The sequence below is a fragment of the Trachurus japonicus genome, chromosome 20 (genome assembly GCF_045865225.1).
Source record: "Trachurus japonicus isolate A0001 chromosome 20, Traja_1.0".
NCBI lineage: Eukaryota > Metazoa > Chordata > Actinopteri > Carangiformes > Carangidae > Trachurus > Trachurus japonicus.
In genome coordinates this window covers 7,223,094-7,236,230 of record NC_140926.1, presented here as the reverse complement: position 1 = coordinate 7,236,230, position 13,137 = coordinate 7,223,094, and the positions used below count along the sequence as shown (strand labels likewise).

Here is a 13,137-nt window from a genome sequence, read left to right as displayed (position 1 = left end):
TCCATTACCTTACATCTCTATTAGGATCTTTATAAGCATACATAATAAAAGGAACTATTAAAGATTTAATAAATGAACTTCTGTGTGTGAAGTCAAATGGATTTGGCAAAGGCTGTGGGGTAGAAGCTCTTTCTCTCTCTCTCTCTCCCTGACATACACACACACTTATAACCACACTCGCACACAGAAAAGAAAGGGACTCAGGGTCCTATTATGCTGGAAGAATAAGCAGAGCAGTCAGAAATGGATTAGCCCTGTAAAACAAATTTGGTTTTAGTTTTGAAGCCATGGAGCCATGTTCTACTCAAGGTCTACTGGCAAAACAAAGCACAAATGGCTCCAATGAAAACAACCTGCATGATGTGATAAGTAAAGTCCGTCTATGTGAAACAAGTACAAGCGTGTGCTAGGGTCATACATAACAAGCACCACAGTGTGAAATCCCACTGTGATATATTAAACGTTAGGGGAATAACCCACTAAATCAAGCAAAAGGTCCAGATGGTATCAGAAAACTAAATGAGGATGACGCTTTCAGCCGCAGCAGGAAATTGTTTTTAGAGAAAAATCCGCAACTTTCCATGAGCTGCTCGGCAGAAAACAGACACGTTTCAGTAAAGACAAGGGATGTCACGATTATAGATTTACTTGGTACGATTATTGTCAGCGAAATAATCCCGGTAACGATTATCAGTATTATTATGCATTAATTAATTTCACAACACTATTAATGTGTAAAAATCAATTATAATCTAAATGTAATTGCATTTCTAATTATATACACAAAATATTAAGTATCTATTAAAATAGGACCATTTATTAATCCCCCAGGGAAAATTTCAGTGATTATTTGTCATCTTTACCAAATGTTTAAGTTTATTTTAATCATTTTTTCTAATTACTAATGACACACTAACATTTCAGTGCCTACAATGTTACGTTTGTTTTCCTTCCATGCGAGTTGCACTGATCCGTCAATATGGTTACGAAAAAATCTTTTTTGGAAAGTGTCGCTATTGAGAAATGTTTACGATTAATTAATTGTGGAATTACAATACCAGGATTAATTGTGAAAACAAGTAATCGTGACATCCCTGGTAAAGACCAAAAACTAAATGTTCGCAGAGGATTCTGTGATTTACCTTTAAAGCAAACAACTGGCAGAGTCAGAAACCTCAGCTGCAATCTCTCCTTCCCAGACTGAGAGGGCGAAGCAGCTTTGTTTTGGTTTTATTCCATAAACACATGTTGGCCCCTGGGGTGGCTAATTTTGAATGTAATAATCTATTTAATCACAACTTAACATTATTGATCCCCATGTTAAAAGCTATTAATGTGAAGGCCTGTGGGCCGCAAGGGCGACGAGCTCACTCCCCTCCCGTGTCATTTATTTCCCATTCCACCATGCAAGCCAGCGTCCTGCAGCGTGCCAGGAAGATAAGAAATTGAATATGTGTCTGCTGTGAAGGATCATATGTGCTGGGGCTCAGGAGGACTGAGTATGTCCTCACTCAGGACCACGGGGAGAACATGGAGTACCAGTGGTATTTATAGACTCTATCAACATCATACAGTAAGAGTGTGTAGTTTTTGCATGTGCTGAGTTTCCATTCGAAGGCGGACCTGTCTGCAGAAGGGCTGTTTGGATTTGCCAGCAGGCAGCAGATGGTTGTGTTATGAACAGCTAAGAGGTTTTCTTGGTCCAGTAGGTGAGATCAAGCTATCACACTTACATACACAATAATAATGCAGATCGCATTTGTCAATGCAACAACATTGGACAGGGAAATCTGTCCATCTTAGCGTCTTTTTTGGCTCTCTACGATGGTATCATTACAGGGGTCCATGTGCTCTTGGCTCCTTTGGTCAGGCCATTACACTAAATTGAACAATCAAAATGTATCCTCATATTGTAGCCTGAACTTAAACGGTTATATTGCATCAACAATCATTTCCAAATGTTGTAATTGAGGACCTGTATGGTTTGTAGTTTCAAGACATGGTTCCACTCGTCACAAGTAAAAGTAAAACATCCAGTATTCACACAAAAAAAATACAAATCTTAAATTTCTCTCCAGGCCATATTCTGTTTTGTTGACTCACCGCAAACTCCTCTTCCTACACAGATTTGTTTTTCTTTATACTTTATTCAAAAGGGGCCGTGACCTCTTGGTTGGGAAGCACTGGACTAAACTACTGACCTCGATATAAATAAAGCTATCAATCTTTATCTTTCAGTTTGTAAGGAAAAAAGGCTAAAAAAAAAAGAAGAAGAAAGAAAATCTCTTATTTTTAATGTTATGAATTTCTGTATTATCATCTTTTTTGACTTTGAAGACAACCATTGTTGTTCATAAGCCTTTTTTTGGCTTCCACCTCTCCCGCACAATGTTTAATTTCATTACTTTAATTGTTTTTATGTAGGCTATATAATGTGCAAATAAAATAAACAAAAAGAATTAAGCTACAATACTAAGATGCATCTTACACATTAATTGAAGTATGCTGAGCTGATCAAATTTTGTTTGGAGAGGGTATAGTGTTTACAGTATTGTACACGTGGGTTGGTGCATATGACTTCCACACAGAAGCTTTGGTTACTACACCGAGTTCACTTTAAAAAAAAGAAAAAGAAACTGGCTTGGAGGCACACACATCCTTGCATTTACAAACACACCTGCACCCACATTTATACATGTGTTTGAGTCAGCTGCACTTGCCAAGCAATTAAAGCCCAAATCATGATATGTCAGAGCCCGTGCTCATGCCCTGCAGCTCCTGGAAGACGTCCTGCCGTATCAGAGCCATATTGATCTGAGCCGGAGGAGAAGCTGGGCTGAGGGAATTTGTGTTCATTTTGGAAGAGGACACAGCTGTCAGCGGGCCAAAGATTAGTCCGTCTAAAGAGCTTTTCTGACAGCATCGCTAAATAGTGTCTGGCTGGATGCAGACGGCTACAATCAAACCTGCGTGTGAAATAAATCATACATGTATCAGTTGTAAAAAGGCCTGGGACAGAGCTTTACCTGCACTAGAGGATCGGGGTTTGTCGATCCTTCATTAGGGAATCCACACACAAAGCCACCTACTGTAAACCACCAGTCTTATGGCATTAGTGTTGTGAGAAGCTGTGGATTTGTAGGTGTAAATCTCCGTCTGTTGTTCCTCGGTGAAGACTCATTACTTTAAGCAGGTGTATGTGAAGGATTTCTGAAGTTAACAAGCAGTCTGATTCCCCAATAATGAGTTCGTTCTGTGAACTGCTCGTTTTGAGGAACAAGTCACATACTAATCCTTTTGAGCTCAACAAACACCGTTCAAGTCGTGATAAGTTCTGGAAATGTGAGGCTGAGAGTCAAGTTGAGACATAAATCAGGAAAATCGTGAGAGTTGACTTACTGCAGACATCGGTCCTCAAAGCTACCGCAATTAATATTTTTATGTTAGCAATTAATCAAACAACTAATCAAAGCTTTAAGGACTTGGGTTAACATGAGATATGGAAGCTATAATATTCAAGTGTCATTTTTAGACCGAGTAAAAGTCTGGACGAGCGAACAGGAAAGATTTGGTCTTAATTAAGGTTAGACAAATATTGTATCACTGCTTTACAAGGGAAATGTTGTAGTGACAGTGTGTAATTTTGTGATTTTGCAATTTTAACTTCTAATTTGCCCTGAAAAACATTTAACAGGTTTGTTCAATATTAAGTCAGTTTTTGCAGAGGTGGTGAAAGTCAAATCATAAACTTAAATCTTAAAAATGTGAAAAGAAACAACACAACAATTAACTAAATTGAACCTATTACAAGTCAAAGTATTAAATTAGTCTTGAATGATACTTTTAAACAACGACACCACAAGTATACTTCACAATGGAGCTGACACCTGCACAGTACAATGTGTAAAAAGTAAAGGGGGCATATAGAGTAAAAATAAAAACTTACTTTATGGATTTATGGGACATCTATTTTGTCAATGGTGCATCATCATAATCTGCTGCTAACGTGTGCAGCAGGTTCAGCGCTACTCCCAACATTTCTTCCCAGTTCCTCGGCCTACCTCAGCCTGAACTCTCGTCTGCTCTGATGGATCCCCCTGCCTTCATTTATTGAACTCAGGTAGGTGTATCCAATTAGTGTTTCTGTGTCTCCCATGTCAGGCTATGCTAAATCTGCCTCCAAAAAGCCGAGGATCCTATTAGCTCGCAGTAACGCCTCTGTATTTTATACTATGGCTTTTATGGGCTCTCCAATGTCACTGCATCAAAGGGGTCTTGTCTGTACATGAATCTCGCCATGCCAGAATCCTTCAACCCCATTATCTGTATCCTCCTGCACCTCGCGCCATTACCTTCCACTGGGTAATAGCTCTTTGGGCTTCTTGTCTCTCTGACCTGCTTTTGTCAGGAGAGAAAAGAGCTAAACTAAGCTTGTTTTGTTTCTGTTTCTGAAAAGGCCTAGCATGCGGCGCCTTAACGTGGCGTCGTACTGCTTCAATTTAAGATATTGTGTAATTGCAATATCATTAAGTGTTGATACTAGAGATAATGTCTCCATCATGATTCATGATTGTCTGGAACATGGAAACCGAGGCAGCACACATCAAGTGGTGGGACCTGGGTAAATATAACAGCAGATCAGTGACTCATATGAAAATTACATTATGTTATATAATCTTACATTGAGAAGAACTCAAGACACCACTTCCATCTTTTGACTGCTTTCCCATTAAACTCAAATTAGATGATTATTTACTCTGCAGGGCTCTGGATCTGCTTAGTCATGCATAGCCGATCTCTCAAGTCCCCTCCGCAGTGCCGGATGGATATGAAGAAGAAGAGAAAAAAAAAGCTCAAGGATAATGGAAAATTGATTTTTATCTCCCCATATCTGTTTAAATATGATTAACAGTGAGTTTGACACAGCACGTCAAATTAATAATGACGTGCGGTGGGAAGAGGCAATCAATAATTGACAAGATAAATATAGATAACGTTCATAATGCTCCCGACGCGGGTCACACCGATAACAAATGAAGCATTAGCATGTGAATGATAATCAGGAGTCATTAGGGTGTGAATGACAATACAGTATCAGGTGGTGACCAGGTTTTGACATCACCTCCGGCGCTCTGAGGGCGGCCGGTCGAGTTAACTGAACCTCAAATCTCTCTGTTAATCTGTCCTGCAGCTTGATGGGAAACCTAGAGGTCATTTGGCAGAGCAGCAGCGTGCTCCTACTACTCCTCCACGTCCACTTCCTCCCTAACGCAGCTCCACTGTTTCCCCGGAATCAAAAGTGAAGTGGGGGCTAATGAAAATGAATAGCACATTTGTATGTCGTTAGCGCAGAGCGAGGAGCTCCGGGGGCGGGGGGATGGAGGGTGGGTGTTGGGCGTGTGAACATAGTTCAACAGTGATTATGCAGAGGTTAACGGCCGGCCTGACATAAGTGTTAGACTCCTCATATTATGTCGATTCACTGAGCTGTTGAACCATTACCACTCTCTCCCCCTCACACTCAGATAAAGGTATTTGCCCAGAGCTAGACAGATGTACTTTGCATTTATGAGAGCATACATTATGTTTGACATCAAACATTTGCTTAACAGTGCCTCAGAATCTCATTTCATTTTAGTCAGGTTGTAGTTTTCATCCCAGTTTTGCACCGCGGTATACCATTTCCTGTGTGATACGTACAATAAAAAATACATCAGGGATTGCACAGAAGTGTAAGCAGCAGAGATCCCTGCACAGTCTCAGCCTTAACTTATCATCTGCCTGCTCAAAACTATAGGTTTTAGATGACAGGGCTCGTAAATGGGTTATCTAAAATCCAATATATATTGGAAGAGAGATCGCAGGGGGAAAAGGCGCGCTTGACTGTATCATCCTGATCCATAACTTTCCCTCCAACCAGGGGCCCATTTATTGTCGATTCCATCCGAAAGATGGGTCTGTCAGTCGGGTGGGAGTTTCGCTGCTGTTTATTTTCAAATCAATACTCAATTACTATAAGGAAGATCCACTCCCTTGCCCATTTTCAAGATGAAATTATGGACTGCAGCAATAACACTTAGTCAAGGCGAAAGCTGGTGTCATTAGCTCACAACTGGGCAGGATAAGTACACCAGGACTTTATAACAGCTGGATTTCTAACCCCCTCCTTTCCTCCTTTTACCCTTTTAGTTTCTAATTAATCACCATGAAAAAGACCCTTCACAACATGACGGATGACCAGAGAAAACAATTTTCACCCTAAGAGCCTTTTAATTTTAAACTCTGAGTGCTCATTGACTGCAACTCCCAACAACCCATCAATGCTAGTTTTTAATGCACTTCCTCTTTTGTTATTGAGAAGAATGGAGAGGCAGCAAGGCCCCGGCTCCTCTTCATAACTCATGTCATCGATTTGCTAAATGCCAGACATTTGCCATAGGAGAGAGTCCTGTCAATGGCTTTGGCAGGGTGTGTGTAAATTACTCCATTAGGGAGCGTTTTTGGTTATTTATAGTTGAGAGAAATAGAGCTTAGGCTGCATAGATGAGCACAGACTGTGCACTGCAAGTCAAACACAACCCTTGTTTAGTCACATGAAGGGGTCCTTTAAGTTGGAGAAAAAGAGCTCCTCCAATGTTGCAGCGTTAAAAAAAAACAAAAAAAAACACAGTAAAGCCATCATTCACTGTAACACATTATGACAGACAGCCTTTGCTCTTGTGAAAGTAGGCTAGACAGGTCCGAGGGCAAAATCCAGGCCTGGCGGAAACTGTGACAGGCGGTTCTGTTGTGGTTATTGTTAGCATCCACACCAGTTGGACGGGTCAGTCAAAACAGTCCTCTGACATTGCAACATGTTGGAGATGATGCTGTCCTCTGGAGGATGCAACCACTTAAAACAAAGTTTGCCAAAGACAGACCCGGACATAAACGGGTCAAAGCCGTCTGCGGTTAGCGCTGAAACCATTGGGTTTAACAGCAAAGCCAAATCTAAACATCTACAGATCATCATTGACCGAACCTGATCATGACCGAGGAACAGGAAACAGACTGTCAGAGGGTAGAAAGTATTTACTGTGTTAAATTAAAGCCCTTCTGTGTGCATTTTACGTGACACATTTGTTATTATTCTGATGCATCTTCTCATCCAACGCTGCTGCTCAATTTTAAACATTCAAGAGTTGCATTATTTAATTTTTTTTGTATTGAACTGTTTTATTTTCTACTAAACTAAACATGACATTTAATGGCCTTCAAACTTTGGAGGATAATTGCAAACCAATTAAATGTGTGCCTATGTAAACATGAGGAATTATCGGCCAATTGGTTATTATCAGAATTTGTATTGGCTCCAGAAACCCATATCAGTTGGACACAGCTGCAACGAGAAGGAAGAAAGGGGTTGAATGAAAGATTAAGGTGCATTATGGGACATGTAGGAAGGTAACCTAGATATTTTGGCTTCTGCAACTTTAATTTTGATCATCCATTTTTTAATGCAATTACTATTGTGATTCTTCCTGAAGACGAATTGGTTCGAGAAAGATTCTTCTCTACTCCTGCTCTCTATGTAGAAACGGACACCTGCATACACTTAGCACTTTTACAACTTTATACCAATCAGTCAACATGAGGACACAGTTACAGGAACACATACGACCGGTACTGTGACCAATAATAATAATAAAAAAGCCCATTTTAGCTACGTAACTCAAAAATATATACCCACGGGTCATTAAATTATGGAGTGGGTGATTGTGTATTCTTGTTATGCACGGTCCAAAATTATTATCAATCATCAAGCAAAAATCTCACATGTAATAATAAAGAAGAACTACATACTGTACAGTAGCACTGCAGAAAAAAGAACCATTTGAGCAACTATAGCTACAGCCACAATCAGCAGGTTATTGTCTGAGCTTTCCTCTCTAATCACGACATTGTGGGTTGTAGGTCTCCTTGGCATGTGGAAAACTAATTCAGCATCATGGCCACCTTTAAATAATGCTGTTCGAAGAAGAAAGTTTCCTGTTTTTGAAGTGATTGCTGATGAGGCTGCATTCTAGTTGATTCAGAGGAGTTTGCTGCTGCAGTGGTATCAAGCAAGACCTGCTAGTCAGGGTTGGATTCCTAAAGATCTCACTATTTGTTCATCTCTTTGTTTTCAATCACAGGAAAAAATTACATGGCAAGATAAACCAATAGCAATCTCCACAGGAAGCACTGTGGTTCACATATCACATTTTGTTTTTTTTTACTATTTACAACTTGACTTTTTAAGTGATTGCTACAGTTTTAATTAATTCAATTATGCAGGGTTTCCATTTAAAAAATGTATCCCATGGGAACAGTTTAAAGTATCTGATGTTTAAATGTGATCCCTTTCAAACCGTTGCTGCTTTTTCTTGTGGTGTTTTCTGTTCTGCTCTATATTTATATTCAGCAGGTCTCGTTTCTGTGCCACCATGTGTGTCGCCCATGGATATGGGCAAAGTAATATTCACAGATGCCACACAAACTCTTTTACTCATTCAATCTGCCAAAGTAGTGCCAGCGTGTTGGGGCTGCGTTTAACAGAATAAAAGCTAAATGGAGAGTGACAAAGTGCCCCTGAGGGGTAGTGATATTTTTTGCCTTGACTCTTCTATGACACCTTGATAAGGCAATTACAGAGTAATTACCTTAACAAGTGGCATTAGAGAAAATTATCCTCATTTTTCTGCTAAAATAACACAAAATCAGTGGTGAGTGAATTTCAGAATCTCTAATCAGCATCTCATTAAGTGCTGCAACTGCCTGATTTAGGCAGCGTTCAATGACAAATGCAATTAGTGTAACAAAACAACAAAAATGTGACAACACTGTGCAAAACAAGGCAGATGAATCCGTCGCATCCTTCAGAGAGTTCACATGTTTATTCAATTCGTAAAGGCTAATTGTATCTGAAGAGTTTGTGTGCACGATTCCAGCAACCCCCAATATGCTCTGCATGGCCCAAGTGAAACAAAAAGGTTCAAAGTCATCGGTGGTCGACGCTGGCAGTGAGTGTTGGAGAATCACTCCTCTTCCAGCAAATGGAGCAGATAAGCAGAAATGTTTTCTTCCTCTCCTCTCCTGAGTTATCCAGTGCAGCAAGGTCATGTGAATGTGATCAGCCACTGTGTCTAAGCGTATTATCAGGTGAAATCTGTGGAGTGACGTGAGTGAACCGGGCCAGTCAGCTGTCTGGAAAAATCATTACACAGAGCCGGACATTTTGGATAACTTTGGAGGCAATCGGCCGCTTGGGATGTGGCATGGATCACTCCGTGACCAAAACGCCCTTGAATGAAACACTTCCTCATCACACCGGTCAGAGACCTAATGGAGAGTTGACTATTCTTAGGAGAACAGGCAGAAAAGGCTTTGAGTGAAACACACTGTCTACTGTATACCCCACAACAGCTGCAACACATCCACTAACATTACATGATGTGACAGTGACAGCAGGTGTTTCATGACAGCAATAAAGATGACCTTCCTGTGATCTGTGTCAAAACATATTTGCCATACATTAAATTCGTTTAACTAAACTGGAGAAAAATTAACCGAGGAACCTCTAAATATGGCCATTAAATTTTATTAATATGTATTAGGCATGGGCTAGTATGAGATTCTGACGGTATGATAACGTTAAGCAAAAATATCACGGTTTCACAGTATTGCAATTACAGCTCTAAAATGTGTTGTTTTGAAATGTCTAGGTAAAAATGTTCCAGTGAACATTAAATAACATTGAATATTAGGATCATTATTATTTCTAAGACATGTAATACTGTAAATTACTTTATATCCATTTAATATAGATCGCGAAAGACTAGTTGGAGCCAAGGCAACAGCTTCTGAGGATCCAAAAATCTGGACGCAAAGCAGATCACATGTAAAGTTTCATCAGCCCACTGAAGCCTGAGACATGATGGGGATCAGTATATCAGCTGTGAACAGAAAACAGATGTGCTCTTTTACTTTAAAAAGTCAAAGTCAACTCTTTTAATTTATTTCCTTAATGTTTTAACATCACGCAAACTTTAACTTGGAATTCATAATTAGTCTCATAATCACAGCTCATTAATTATAAGCTATAATTAGTCAGAGATCAGCCTAATGATAAGACACAATTATGTCTCCAGATGCATTGTTTCTAATCAAGCCCTGCTATTCAAACAGAGCACAGTGAGTGTCGGATGTAAACTTCCTGCGTTTCTGACCCAGTTTAAACACATTTCACCCCGTCTGCCCACGTGCACGACGCATGTCCATCTCCGTACGGGTGGTGATTGTGCACGTTGAGCGTGATGAGGTATAGTTATTACCATACATAAACTGGACGTTTGAAGTAAAATAGCATTTAATGACTTATTTGAAGTATTTGAATTGCAAAGGGAATGAAACATCCCTTTGAAGGAGGAAATGCCATATTCCAATCAAACATTTCACTGTTGCGAAGGTTAATGAATGCCATTAGCCCAGCGCCAATAAATTCAGACTTCTACTTTCACGAGATGCATAAATTAGATAAAGACCCAGAATCCAAAGCTTCATACGGCGGGGGAAGAGGGAATGTATGACAGCAACACAATTACATGCCTGTGGAAGGAACGGCTGTTATATGGAGGCAATTTGACGAGGCTGAACAACTGGAAGTTGGATTTCCATCGACTTTCTCCTTGTTTTGCTCAGGCAGATTTTCCCTGTTCACAAGCTCATGTATCAATAAGCTGTTTTTTTTCCCATTTTTGTATGCTAAAATGTTTATCAATTAAAATTTGCTTCATTAAAATATATTTACAAAATGCATCCTAATTGGAGCTCATCTACATGCGCATTAGTGAGATTAATTACCAATCTGAATAATGCCACACCAAAATGTTACCACTTCCACCGTCCGCTTGTTGCATGACTGGATGGGTGACAATATTTGTTCTTGGAGATGTTTCAATAATTATTAACCAATTTAAGTTTCCTTTGAGATGCTAATTAGTTGTTCATTTGGTTGTATCCTTTTGGCTAATGGCTCATCACTTCTAAAAGTGTCCTGCTTGGCACTAATAAGGTCTGACGTAGGCATTTTCTATACTTCATTACTCCTTTCAAATGATCATTGGCCTCCCTAATTAGATGATCGTTGAGTTATAGCCCCACTGTAGACCGCGACCTTGAAAAGAAGTTGAGATCTGACAAATGATGCCCCAGGCTTGAGAGCTAATGGCTGAGACGTAATGACACATTGTTTTGGTAGGTGTTACTGCGTGCTGGTCACTTTGAGGGACTTTCTACCTCATAAAACTGATTACAACACTTTGCATACCTGTGATTTCTGTCTCTAATATCGGGGGTTCACATAAAGTCAGGAAGTTAAAGCAGGAGAGATGGATGAAGGAGGGGACTGGGTTAATGTCGACTTCATGCACAGTGAGGTGGGATATTAAAAATCTCTGCACTCACTTTTGCCGACTCTTCAGGTTGAACACTATCATTCAGAATTCACTTCCACACGTAGTGGATTGATTTAAGAAATGATAAAAAGTAAACTTATCTCCATAATGATACAAATTGTATCAACTACTGATGCCAAAGACTTAATTTTGGTCAAGGTTAAAAAAGCATCAGCAACTCAGTGCTTGCTTTGCGTAAACATGGTGGCTGATGTCGCCATGTCCTCGCTCCATCGACATGAGAGTTTGCAGGTTACTGAAATGATGGATTTTTATCCATGATAAATTAATTTCTGATTTGTTTATGACAGTAAATGTCATGAAAATACCACTGGTTTATTCAATCTTTCTGAAAATGTGTCTGAAATCCATTAAATTATTGTTATTAATGTTGTTCTGGATGAGTCATTATCCAAACCAAGGATCTGAGTACTGCTGGGCTCATACCCTGCACAGATCATAGTAGCACCTCAGACAAGTCTGTGCTTTTAAACTGTGTAATTAAAGTTGACTTGGGTTGTCAGATAATGACATTGCCAACTGACTACATCACTTTACTTCACATTTAACAGGATGAAGAGTCTGCAGCTATGCTAACGGCTCTGTGAGGAGTCACTTCAATAGAATAAAGCTTCGAGCTAAATGCTAACAGAGGGTTTTGTTTTTGTGTTGTGCCAAACACATTGTATAGTTGAGGCAGATGGTGGGTAGGATTTTAGAAACCCAGCGGCATGGTTTGGTGTTCCTGTTAACCCAACTCGCTGGAGCTCCATCACCGAGGCTGTACTATCGCTCTTGATGTACACCGCCACATCACTCCAGTAAGAAAAATCCCCTGAGATGGATCTTTTTTCAGTGCTAACATGTGAAATATTGCTTTGCTGGGTGTTCACTCAGGCGAGCAAAAATCATTGCCTCTCTCCAGGTAAGGTTGACAGATGGCCATCCACACTGTGAGAAAAACAAAGGCTTGGATGGCAGAGTGAACAACCAGGTCGGCCCATGTTTTATCCCCCTTCACTTTGTAAAACGACCTCCAAGGTTAACCCTGGCTGGCTCTCTTTTATTTAAGGGGGAAAGTACAAAGAAAGCAGGTTGGGTGGGCATTTTCTTTTTCTTTTTTTTTATCCTTTATGGAATATCTTTCCTGTGGATAAAAAAAAATGGTTTTGAACTTTTCTTCCATCTTTTGATTTGAAATCCCCATGAATACCTGGCAGGATATCTCTGACATATTCTTACACTCAACCAACACATTTAGAAATTAACAACTTCAAACTGAAATGCAATTTGCATGTGTTTGCTTGTGCAGAATAATCAAATCATGTGGTATTAGGCCACGCATCAAGCACTGGGGACAGTGGTTTTGTTCAGCTGGAGGTAATTGAGCCCCTCTGCCATCTTTTTTAGAACAGTGCCTGACATAACCACTGGTTGTCGGCAATCTGATGAGTATCAGATGAATAATTTTAATGTTAATTACATAGAAGGAGAGATACAGTGGAAAATCCTTTCATGATGGGCAATGAAGGAAGTTAAAGATGCTGTTAAATGTGCTACCGTGTGATATTTTTAAAAAAGCGAGGACATGGGAGAGCTAATGGTTGTGTTATATTTATGAGTGCAGCAGACCTAACTAAACTAAACTAAACTTTCTTCTCAC

At 39.8% G+C, this 13,137-nt stretch overlaps 1 long non-coding RNA gene across 2 annotated transcripts in view; it reads right to left on the bottom strand.

Moving 5' to 3' along the window:
- Positions 1-13,137, bottom strand: part of LOC146966315 (uncharacterized) — a 96,596-nt gene that overhangs the window by 62,340 nt on the left and 21,119 nt on the right. The window lies entirely within an intron of this gene.